The sequence below is a fragment of the Vulpes lagopus genome, chromosome 24, assembly GCF_018345385.1.
Source record: "Vulpes lagopus strain Blue_001 chromosome 24, ASM1834538v1, whole genome shotgun sequence".
Lineage (NCBI taxonomy): Eukaryota > Metazoa > Chordata > Mammalia > Carnivora > Canidae > Vulpes > Vulpes lagopus.
Window position 1 is genome coordinate 41,731,955 of NC_054847.1, and position 12,693 is coordinate 41,744,647.

At 43.2% G+C, this 12,693-nt stretch overlaps 1 protein-coding gene across 10 annotated transcripts in view; it reads left to right on the forward strand.

Moving 5' to 3' along the window:
* ZNF532 (zinc finger protein 532) overlaps positions 1 to 12,693 on the forward strand; it is a 106,551-nt gene that overhangs the window by 14,495 nt on the left and 79,363 nt on the right. Inside the window, exon 1 of one of the 10 annotated variants that reach the window (XM_041739431.1) lies at positions 12,168 to 12,305. The exons of the other annotated variants lie outside the window; for them this stretch is intronic. The gene's annotated coding sequence lies outside the window, so the exon portion shown is untranslated. Of the gene's footprint in view, positions 1 to 12,167; positions 12,306 to 12,693 lie in introns of those variants that run through there. 10 annotated transcript variants of the gene reach the window in all.

Genomic DNA, 12,693 nt, shown 5'->3' on the forward strand with positions numbered 1-12,693 from the left:
GTTTGGCAAAAGGCAAATCTGGTTTATCGGGCCAATGTTAATTTTGGGAAAGATGAAACACATAGTTTAGCACTTGAGTAGTAATAATTAGGCTTTGATTGTTTTGATTTAGATGATTCATAGAATTGTAAAACATTTCTGTTCCTCCCGTCTGAAGCGTTAGGACATTGTCGACCTCCGCTGGAATTTCACATGTACCTCTAACCTCTTTGGTTACACGGTGCTCTTAATTCAGGTCATGGAGGATAGGAAACATTTTTCTATGCCTGTTGTGCTTCTCACAAGACCTTGTGAGGCTGCCTATCTGCAAGAGGCACTTAAGGATGCTCATTACATCGCAGGTAGTGGTTGGGAATTCTAATGGCATCAATCTTATTATCCTCTATCTGAGAGCACTGGAGTTGTGGCTTCATTTCTTCTAGGACTTTCTCTATGCTAGACTGTCGCAGACCTTGTTTTGATGTTATGATAACTCGAAGTAATTAGTACTTAATCATATTCCAGATATTCCAGATAGGAATAAGTGCCTACCTGGATTCTTTTTTTTTTTAAGATTTTACTTATTTATTTTAGAGAGAGAGAGTGAGTGAGTGAGTAGAGTGGAGAGGAGCAGACTCCACACTGAGGACAGAGCCCAACATGGGACTCGATCTCACAACCCTGAGATTGTGGCCTGAGCCGAAACCAAGAGTCAGACGTTCAGTCGACTGAGCCACCCACGCTCCCCTGGACTCTTTATTTAACCTTCACAGTAACTGTGAAGTGGATCTTATTTTTTTCATTTTACACATGAGAAAACAGAAGCTTGAAGAGGTTAAGTAACTTGCCCAGAATCTTGTAACTTGTAAAGGGAAGAGCCAGGACTTGCTCTAATTTGTCTTACTCCAAAGCCTGTGCTTTTAACCACTGCAGCATACTGTGGTTTATAGGTGTCATTTCTACAGCCAGTCGGTGGCAGGCTCAAATATCTTTGAGGTTCAAAGCCGCTGCTTCTGGGTCAACCAGTATTTCTCCTATTGTCAAGACCCGTGAGGTATTTCTGGCTCGCTCCACGACACTGATGTGGCTCTGGCTACTGAAAGTAGATAAACATTGAGAGATACCTTGCTCCCTTGCCTTAAATTTTCTTCCTTGACCACATCTATGTGTACCTCCTTGAGTGCCTGTGCATCCTACAACACAGATAGCCTCCTTTTGGCAGTAATTGTAGACCCAGCTGAACAAGGTTTTGGTCATCACTTCTGTGGCGTTAAAGTTAAGGCAGAGCCTCTTTAGAATTACCTTTTTATTCTTCCTTCGTATTTGGAGATGTGTTCCCTTGCTAGCTCTTGAGTTGTCTTGGGGTTGATGCGGAGGTGTCCGCGGAGTGGAGCTACCTGGAGAAACACGGAGTTTTTTTTTTTCCTTTTTAAGATTTATTTATTTATTTATGCTAGACACACACAGAGAGAGAGAGAGAGAGAGAGAGAGAGAGGCACAGAGACACAGGCAGAGGGAGAAGCAGGCTCCATGCTGGAAGCCCGACGCGGGACTCGATCCTGGGACCCCAGGATCACGCCCTGGGCCAAAGGCAGGCGCCAAACCGCTGAGCCATCCAGGGATCCCGAGAAACACAGAGTTAAAAGTCGTTCTGAGAAAATGGACCGGAAGCATCTCCCCCACACTCCACTCCAGAACGTGTTCCCTTTTGCTCCTACCATCTCCCAGGGAGAACAGTTGCTTACGCCTTGTTTCCAGCGTGTCCCCATGATGGCTCGCTCAAAAGCTTATGGCCTCCAGTACTCCTTGGTGATGCTCCCAGCTTGGGTCCCCAGAGTGAAGATTCTTCTCACTGGGCATTCACAGCAGCACTTGAAAGTTCAGGGAAGAAAGCTGTGTGTGCGTGTGTCTGTGTGAAGCACACATGTGTTTAACCCAACTTTTCCCACATTCCTGGGCTGTGTAATCCCTTCTTTCTGGCAGAACATTCCTGGGTGAACATCCTTCCCGCTGTCAGTTGTCACTGATGAACTTAGTGAAAAATGGGAGGGCCTCGAGAGGAGTTAGGGCAAGAGCTTCCTCCGATCTCTTCCTTTTAATATAATGATTGGTGAAACGATGTGATTCATACTGTGTTTTTCTGCTTTCTCTCTACTCCAGGAAGAGAATTTGTGAGCGAGTTTATTTGTAAAGTCAACAGCCAGTAGGCCTGCTGCGAGTGATAACTTTGGGGCGATGCTCTCTTAGTTGTATGGCGTAGTACCTTTCATAATTCCAAACACATTTTAAGTGAAACTGGTGTCTGGTGAGAGTCGTTTGATGCTCAAGTGAGGGCCTCACTCTGGAACGTGAGAGCAGTTGTGATAAGGAGGCAGGGAGCCTTTTGTGCGCGCCCTTCCTCAGCTGGTGGAGAGGAAGGGGGGCCTGGGTGAGCTGAGCTGAGCCAGAGCAGTGACCTGCCACCATCCCCACCTAGAAGTCTGGTGTGGATGACCTGGGGGATGGGAGGAAGGCAGGTTTATGGTGATTTTAAGAGGATTAGATCTTGGTGCGAGCAGGACAGGGTCATGAAGGGAAAATCTCTTGTTTACTTGGAGCCAGATTTTTCAATTTTAGCGCTACAGACATTTGGGGATTCACAGTGCTGTGTTGTGGGGCTGCCCTGTGCTTTGCAGGATGTTTGGCAGCATCCCTGATACCGAGCGCGCACCCTTCACCCCCTGCCAAATTGTGATAACCAAGAATGTCTCAGGACCTCGCTAGAGATCAGTGTTGTCGGTGGAGGAGAAGGGGCGAAATCACCCCACTTGAGAACCATGGACTTCAAGCCTTAGAGCCAGAGCAATACTTCAGAACTTCGGGTAGTTAAGAATTCCAAAGACCTCCAAGGGAAGCAAGCAAGCATCTTGAAACTGTACAAATCCCCTGAGAAGTGCATGATAACCTGGAGCTACTGGTTTTCTCTTCTGTATTGTCTAGTGCTAGAGGCCTCAAAAACATTTGCAAATATTTTAAATTTAGTATTTAAGATGAGAAAAAAATTGCTGGTAAGATGAGTAAGAAACCACAGAAAACGGACCTGCTGGTTTGATTGTAGCATTTCAGGGACAAAGGGTTCCATGCAGGATTTAGGGTTTATGTGTGAAAACGGAGAAGGCTTATTCAGGTGACAAAGGGAAATTACTTTGAAGTTCTCCATTGTATACCCAAACTATCAATTCTGATTTAGAAAATCTATACTTTGCTTCAAGATAGAATTTGCTGAGATGCTGCTAAAAAACGTGGTATTTAAAAAATGCCAGAGGAATGCTAAAGCTTTTATGGGTTTTTCTCTTGAACGAGGAATCCTTTGTTTTAGCGCTTAAATGGACAGGTGATTTCTTAAGTTTGATATACTGGAATTCACCAAACATGTTTCATTAAAAAAAAAAAAAAGGCGCTTTACATCTAACTAGTAGTGAAGAAATTTACGATTTTTTTCCCTTTCTCACGAAACTATTTGAGCAGAGGCTGTAATGAACTTCCCTGAAGCTTATTGATGGTGACAGGTTTAGCCTAGACCCTTTCAGTATTTCTGTAAACTCATTGATGAATTAGTAAATCGCCAGCACCAGGGTCTTTTAGTTAAAAGAACACAAATCCAGTGGGAAATGGGGTTATAGCAAAAGTACCTTTCACAGAACTTACCAAGATTGATAACTTGATCCCAAAGTTCACAGGAAATAGAAACTTGGCATCCACTTCCCTGTAGGTATGAGATTTTGAAAATGCACACCTAGCCTGGCGGATGAATTTTGAAAAATATTTCCCCCCTGCCTTCCTATCCCCTGCTCTTTCTGGATTTGAGTGTCAGAGTGTTTGGTGTGCATCCTATACCTTTCTGTGAACTTGACATATCTATTCATTTTACATTTCTGTATGTATGTATATATTTCTGTATGAAAAATAAAATGCAGTATGCCTTTTTTTTAGTTTTAATGTAATTTAGTAATTTAGATACTGTTTTATGACCTGATTTTTTTTTCCCCTACTAAATGGTGTATCTTGATTGTTCTGCATCAGTACCTATGACACATCTACCTTGCTTTTTTTTTTTTTTTAAAAGATTTATTTATTTACTATAGAGAGAGAGCAAGAGTGAAATATTTTTCGAAGTCAGGGAGGGGTCGAGGAAGAGAGTCTTCAAGTGGATGCCCCACTTAGCGCAGAGCCCAGCTTGGGGCTGGATCCCACGACTGGTGAGATCATAAGCTGAGGCTGAAACCAAGAGTCAGAGGCTCAACTGACTGGGCCACCCAGGTGCTCCGCATCTACCTGACTTTAATGACTGCATAATTTTCCATAATAAAGAATATATTATAAATAATGTGAATGTACTTAACGCTATTGAACTATGTACTTGAAAATGGTTAGGATGGTACGTTTCACATTATATGTATTTTACCGCAGTTTTCTTAAGAGGACGTACCACAGTTGATTTAATCATTTCCCTGCTGATGGACATTTACATTTTTTCCAGAGTTTTGCTTCACCAGACATTTTTTAGACTGATGCCTCCCATTTGGGGAGATATATTTTTTTTGGTTTAAAACATGCCCCCGCCCCCCAGGCAGCCTGGGTGGCTCAGTGGTTTAGCACCGCCTGTAGCCCAGGGTGTGATCCTGGATTCCCCGGATCGAGTTCCACATCAGGCTCCCTGAATGGAGCCTGCTTCTCCCTTTGCCTGTGTCTCTGCCTCTCTCTCTCTCTCTCTCTATCTCTCATGAATAAATAAATAAAATCTTAAAAAAAAAAAAAAAAGCATTGCCCCCTGTGCCATAAGATCAATGACCTATCATCCAGAGACAGGAAATAGGATCCTTGCCCTTTTTTTCTTTGGGGGGGGGGGCGGGTGAAAAGAAAGGATAAGAGCAGTTTTTTTTTCTTCCTTCTTTCTGAACTTTAAGGATTTATTGGCTGTGGGTTGCGCTGCTGGGAGAGTGAGAATCCCATGGTAATCTCCTTAGCTGAAGGTTCTCTTTCATTATTCGCTAGCTCAGTGGGTGTCTGTCTGGGCAAGCCCTTGCCCCAAGCACCTTTTTATTGTCATACACTAGATATCTGCAGAGACGTCAGGTGGATTACCTGGTTTCCAGAGGGATTCCTGGAGGTGAAATGAAGGACAGCCCTGGGGAGGACGTTTCTATAGGCAGGTTTGGCTAGCCCGGCAGCCTGGGTTGTGCGGCCTGAGAACTGAGCTCACTGTTCAGGTCCCAGCAGTGGTTTGGTACTCAGCACACTCTTCTAGTGCTGGAGTTTTTCAAGCCAGAGCCATTGCTTTGAAATGCTAACCTGAGGGCAGCCCTGCCCTTTAAATTTACATTTTGCTTTCTAAAGAAAAACCTGAGACAGGTATTTTTGGAAGCTTTGTATGTTCAGTAAGTAGATATTCCACTGCTCAAGAACCTCCGTGCTCTGGGCAAGTCAGCGCAATTCTATTTTTGACTCTTGAGCAAGCAAAAGAAAAACAGTGGTCATGTGAATTGACTGGAGGTGCTGAATTTGGGTATGTTTGGTACAGGTTTCGTCACAGGGTGCTGAATCCAGCACCCTGTGTCCTGTGCCTCTTGGGTCGCTGAGATGGACTGGTGGGAGAAAAGGGGAGATAGAGAAAGGGTCTGATCAGCTGCAGCAAGCAGGGAGGGACTTGTCACCGTCCACCTGGGCCCCCATGAGAGCCACAGAGCAAAGCAGAAGCCCCCCACGTGTGAGTGTGCAGGAGCGTCTGGGTCATGTGAGACAGGCCAGTATTGCTAGAGGTGGTGAACGTGTCGTCTTCCAAATCCTAGACCCTCTCTGAATGCCGGAGACCATGCTGAGCTGTGGTCAATCCCACTTCCTGAGGAAGTGACTGAGGTGGCCAGCTTTTGAAAGCTGCTTCACCCTGCAAAACCCCCCCCCCCCCAGGGGGGAGCCAGGAGGAGTCAAATCACATGCACATTGATTTTCCTTTGAGCAGGGGCTTTGAAATGAAAGGAGCCCTCCGCAGAAGTTTCTGTTAGGTTAGCGCTTTGCTTTCAAAAATTATTTCCCTGCTCTGCTATTGTAGTTGTCTTGCTGGAGATGTCCTATATTCTGGGAAATCAGAACGTCAAGGAGGAAATCAGAACATTGAAGGAGCAGAATGTAGTCTGTAAGGATTTTCTGGATTTATGTTCTAGTCTAGGTTAAGAAACCCCACGTAAGAAAAAAAAAAAAAAAGAAGAAGAAGAAGGAGAAGAAACCCATGTATTTTATTTTATTTGTTTTTTGTTTGTTTTTAAACCCATGTATTTTAAAGGACTTTAATCATTTGAATAATAAAACACACACAAAAAACTAAAAATAAAACACAATCTTCATGGAACGTTTAATTTTATAAGGGCATACTCAGGATGGAATTCTTAGTTTTTGTTTTTTAAATACTTAAAATTTGAGAGAGAGAGAGTGTGTGTATGTGTGTGCGAGTGGGGAGGCAGGGAAAAAGGTTCCGGAGTAGACTCCGCTCTGAGCACAGAGCCCCACGTCGGGACTTGATCTCATGGTCCTGAGATCACCACCCGAGCAGAAGAGAGTCAGGGGGCTTAACTGACTGAGCCACTCAGGCACCCCTTAGATAGTTTTTTTTATAGAGGAAAATGTGGGAAACTGAGTGTTTTGGAATTTGTATGTGATTTTAGCAAAGTACGAAGGAAAACAATATTAAATCTCTTAATTCCACATGAAAGGGCCGTTTTGAACATATCCTATTGTGGCTCAACATCATGTGATTTCTAATTTTGTGAATATGAAATCTGATATTTTCATTTCGAGGTTTTTTTGTTTTGTTTTATTTATTTATATATTTTTAAAAGGTTTTATTAATTCATTCATGAGAGACACAGAGAGGGAGGCAGAGACACAGGCAGAGGGAGAAGCAGGCTCCATGCAGGGGGCCTGATATGGGACTTGATCCCGGGTCCCCAACGCCCTGGGCCAAAGGCGGCGCTAAACCGCTGAGCCACCCGGGCTGCCCTGTTTTGTTTTGTTTTTAAGTGAGAATGTATCTGAATGTTTGCCTCTCCTGGCCCCTCTTTCAGCCTAGTATGGACTATATTTTCTCTTTTCTTGATTTTCTTTGTTCTTCTCCCCACTCATTTAGGTAACATTTGTAAGAGTTAAAAGATCTGAAGTTATTTAGGTAGAGAAGCCCTGAAGTTCCTTCCCTGTTCCCAGGTAGCTGGCACAAATAAAGGGTGCTTGTTCAGGCTTTACCTGAAAGCCATCGGATTGTTTTTCTTGAGCCGTGGAACGTATATCCATATGTTATGTATTTTACTTTTTCTTTATAGTACTTTTACTTGGCTGTTCATACATATTTTACATTTTCTATAATATACAGTTATTAAGAGAATAGCAGTTACATTAACTTGAACGTTCGATTTAAAAGGACGTTTTTCCAGACATAGAGCAGGTGCTTAAGAAATATAAACTCCTAAATAAAATTAAGTACTCTTGTCAGTACTTTAACTGTTATAACCTGGGCTTATCCAAACATTTGCTTTTCTTCTACCCAGAGGGCAGTTACTGTGCCCAGGGCCCCATTTCTTCCCTGGAAGGGTGGTTATTACCTGATTAACGACTTCTAGGTATTTCTTTTTTTTTAAACTTGTAATGGTATCTGTTATCTGCTTGCTAAAATTCTCATCAGCCTCAATTGCTCTGGTAAAAGAATTCTTTTCTCTCTCTCCTCCTCTCTTTTTTGAGAAATAGAAAAAATGTAACAAAAAGTATAATATTAATTGCATTTCAAGTATGACCTGTATCATCACCAGCCACTATTTTAATTGTGTATGTCTCTCTGTACCCACACCCTATTCCTCTCCCTGTCCCTCCTCCCACCTCCTCCCTTTCCCTTCCCCCTCCTCCCCTCCCCTTTCCCTGCCTCTCTTCCTCTTCCTCATCCTTTGGATCTCTTAGGCAGATTGCTCCTTCTTTTTTAGAGGGACCTGGGACTCCCCCACCCTTTTGTTTTTTAAAGATTTAATTTATTTATTCATGATAGACACACAGAGGCAGAGACACAGGCAGAGGGAGAAGCAGGCTCCATGCAGGGAGCCAGATCTGGGGACTGTGGCAGAAGCTCAACTGCTGAGCCATTCAGGTGTCCTGGGACCTGGGACCCTTGTACTTAGGAACATTTAAAAATCAGCAGATAAATGGGTTGTGCTTTATAAATGGGGTTAAAAAGTTTTCTTATACTTGGGTTTTGGTCTGTGGTTTTGCATATGTAAGAAGCCTCTTGACTTAAAATAGGAATTTGACTTAAAAGTTTGACTCAAGGTACCTTAGAGAGTTGACTAGCTACCTTAATATGTCTTTCTGACCAGTTCTTTTTTTTTAAATTGCTGACTCATATGATTTTCTTTCGCATCCTCAACCAGTGTTTGCCTTTTCTCTTGAAGCTTGGCGAGCTTCTGGATTCATCCTCTCCTTGAACTGTGGGAAGTAGCTTATTTTGATAAGGCTTCCTTCAGGCTAAGATCCCTTCGGAAAGTGGAAGTGGAAGTGAAAGCGTACTGAGATATCAGATATGGATAAATACAGATAAATATATTGCACATTTATGAATAAATGCTTATCCACAGAGAAGCCTAGTTTACTGTGAAGTCAAGAATTTGTCATCTCTCGATGGATAGAACGACAGAAGCTAAACATAAGGGTTATGATTTAAGAGTGAGAGTAAATGACTTTAATGTCTGTTTCCTTCATCTTTCATTTTACCACATGAGTTAAAAATACATCTTCAGAATTTTAAAGCAAATGGGTGAAACTCAACACTGTATATCTTAAAGGTTATTTTTTGAAATGTTCTTATTTTTGCAAGAATTCTCCAAGAAAGGTCTCTCTCGTGGTTCCTTGCCTTGGCAAAATCTTTTTGGAAAATATCAAAATCTAAATTTAAAAGGGTATTCTTGAACAAATGTATGCACTGAATTAACATGAACATATGTCCGGCATGATGGAAACATGCATAGACACGGAAAGATATTGTTGAATGTGACAAAGCCTATTATGTTAAAAATGTATATGTGTATTTATATTTATGCATATGTATGCATTTAGAAGTCTGTATATCTCAAATGTTATCAGAGCTTACCTCTGACTAGTGGGCTTCCTAAAGACTTTTGCTTCTATTTTTGGGTTTTAGAGGATTGACGAAGAGCATATACTACTCTTACAATAAAAATGGTTTCAAAATCTAGGGATGAAAGAAAAGTATTATTTTTATTTTGAGTAAATGGCAGCCCGTTGGCTAAATAGAGCTTTTTTTCAAAGATGCTACCTTAGCATTTCGGTTAAGAGGTGCTTCTAATGGAGTGGCAGTGTTTACATGGAGATTTTTGAATCTGAGAGGTTACATTGGCTAGAACCTCCCTGGAGCTGGAGGTGATTGAGCTGTAGGCAGTGAGATGCCATTACTGTAACAATGGCATGAAAGAACTCCAGGTTCTCTGGCTGGTGGATGAGTTGGTGGGGTTCTCAATCTGTAGTTTCAGGAGCATCCAGTCAGCAGAAGGGAGGGAGGAAGATAGGGGCAGAACGATGGGAGAGGGAGAGAGAGAATCTTAAGCAGGCTCTGTGCCTAGTGTGGAGCCTGACGACATGTGGCCCGATCTCAAGACCATGAGATCATGACCTGATCTGAAACCAGGAGTCACATTAAAAAAAAAAAAAAAAAGAAACCAGGAGTCAGATGCTCACCCGACTGAGCCACCCAGGCGCGCCCCTGTGGACAGAAAGTCTTAAGGAATGCTTGTCAATAAAGACAGCAGGTTGGCTAATCCAGCTTATCAGATCAGCACTTTCTGATCTGTACTTCAAAGGTTAAAAAAAAAGAATAATTGGAAGTTTCTTTGCGTTACTTCAGACCTCAATGAATCTTTTTCTATCATAGAGTACGGATAACCCTTCGTTCTTAGAAATGAGCTAATTGGGAAGCTGTATACGTTTCTGGACCTAAGTGCTTATTACTCGATCTGTTAGAATTGTCCGAAGATCTGGCTTACCCATGAAATGGTTGGCCTTAATCTTCTCTTTCTCTCTAAATATTCCCCCCCTCTCTCATGCTTCTTGTGTGTGTAACCGAGAGAGTAGTGATTGCGTGGCGCCTTGGTAGGCTTGTTTTTACTTATAGCTGAGTGGTTCCAGAGTAGCCTGATCCTTCAGAAAAGCTCCCAACATGTTCACCAGGGTCACTGTGGCTTTTTCCTTGTCCTGTGTGGACTGTCTTTGGTTGCGAGGTGGGACAACCATTTCCTCTGGTTCTATTTTTTTTTTTTAAAGATTTTATTTATTCATGAGAGACAGAGAGAGAGAGAGGGGCAGAGACACAGGCAGAGGGCAAAGCAGGCTCCATGCAGGGAGCCCGACGTGGGACTCGATCTGGGGACCCCAGGATCACGCTCTGGGCCGAAGGCGGCACTAAACCGCTGAGCCACCCAGGGATCCCCTCCTCTGATTCTAGACTCGAGGAGGAGTGGCTCTGTGGCCCCCCTGCGTCTTGCCGGTCCCTTTGTGGCAGATTGCTTCTGTCTCGTTCTTACTGCCCATCAATGGGCAGTAATGGCCTTGTCATTCTCAGCACTTTTGCCAAGAAGCATAAATACGTGATTTTCATCACAGAAGGCCTTTCCTCTGTTTAGGAGGGGTTGAAATAATAACTGAAAATAATATTCTTACTAATCAAATCCAATAAACCATGGCTTTTTCTGGGTGTTAATTTGCGAGGCTTTAAGATTATTGACCTCCTTATCCTTCCCTAAGGAATTAATTAATCATTTGCCTTTTCTGCAGTTCTGATCCTCCTTTTACCAGCTTCATTACCATTAGACTTGGTCTTCCTCTGTGTTTAGGCACTCCTTGGCATTCTGTGAACCGAGCTGGTTTATCAGTTTTCTGTAGGTATCTTGGCAGCTTTATCTAGATTCATACTGTACCCTGCCTGGAGTATTTTAGAAGTTAACCTATATTGAGGCCTTAGGGGTAATTGGAATCATAAGAGATGTGTTCTGGGTCCTGGAGAGAAGTTGATATTCCATTCCACGGGAAAGACCAAAGGCATCTACCCAAACTTTCCCTTTCTTCCCTCAAACCCTGTGGCATAGGGCCGGTGAGCAGAGGCTCGATTTGGGCTATTCTGTATAAATTGTTCTGTAAGTTCGATCCAAATTGGCTTGCCCCACATGGATTGTCTACTAGGGTGCCCTGGTCACACCTGGTATCGGTGGCACTCTACAGAGCAGTAGGCATCTTCTGGACACCCTGCCATCTGTGCTTTGTGGAGTGGTGTCTGCTTGCGGGCTGCCAACGAGTAGACTCATTTCTTTACAGCCATGTTTCCCAAAAGACATGGGGAAATGGGGTACCTCTGAGTTGCTCTTAGAAGAAAAAGAGAGTCAAATAGATTTGGTAAACATTTCATACTCCAACACCTCTTTCTGATTCAATAATGTATATTAAAGAGGGTGCCTGGATGGCTCAGTCTGTTAAATGTCTGCCTTTGGCTTGGGTCATGATCCCACTGTCCTGGTCCTGGGATCGAGTCCCACATTGGGTTCCCTGCTCAGCAGGGAGTCTGCTTCTCCCTCTCAATCTGTCCCTCCACCTGTTTGTGCTCCCTTGAGTTCTCTCTCTCTAATAAATCTTTAAAAAAAAAAATCTCAACAGATGGTGGGGATGAAGATTTAGGGAAACCTTGTGGTAAGGAAACCAGTTTAAATGTTATTTAACCATTTTACTCCAGAATCTTCCTTCCTTCCTTTGGGGAACAGGGATGTGGCTGTGTGTTGGAGCTGCCCCTCACTGGCTCGCTCGCCCACTGCATGTACCTCCTCTTAGGCACATCAGCGATGTATTAGTAATCTGAAACACATCGTGGTGGGAGTACCTAAACACAGAAATGGATGAATGCTCAAAATCAGGGCCCTGTACCCCTCATACTGCTGTTTGCTAAGGGTTACGAGTCCTTTGCTGATATTTATCAGGCTATTTCTCTGAAGATGGTCACAAAAAGGGTACTGAACATTGGAATGCATTTCCAAAATCTTCATTTTCTTTCTTTCTGTCTGTCTGTTTTTCTATCTATCTTTCTTTCATAGTCTCTGTGCCCAGCGTGGAGCCCAATGTGGGGCTTGAACTTAGGACCTTGGGATGAGGACCTGAGCTGAGATCAAGAGTCAGACGCTTAACCAACTGAGCCAACTAGACGCCCCTCTAAAATCTTCATTTTAAAATCCATCATTACTTGTCCTCCCCGTTCCTCTCTGGTCAGTGCAGTTTTTTCTTTTTGTTTTTTGTTTTTGATAATTGTGGGTAACATCTGTGTAACATCATGGGTTTTCTTCTAACCATCCGTAAGTATACAGCCCAGTGGCATTAAATACATCACTGTCTGCAAAACCTTTTTATCACCCCCAACAAAAACTCCGTACCGGTTAAATGATAACTTTCCTTCCCACCTTCCCCCACACCGGTAGGCTCTGCTCTGCTTTGCGCCTCTGTGTATTGGCCTGTTGCAGGCACCTCCCCTGAGTGGAAATGCAGCAGTTTTTATCTGGCCTGTGTGCTGGGATCCCGTGGAGCCGTCCCTGGTGTCTGGGGTGGAAACTGAGAAAGGAAGGTTGCAGCACACGCCTTTCAGACACTGGTGTCCAA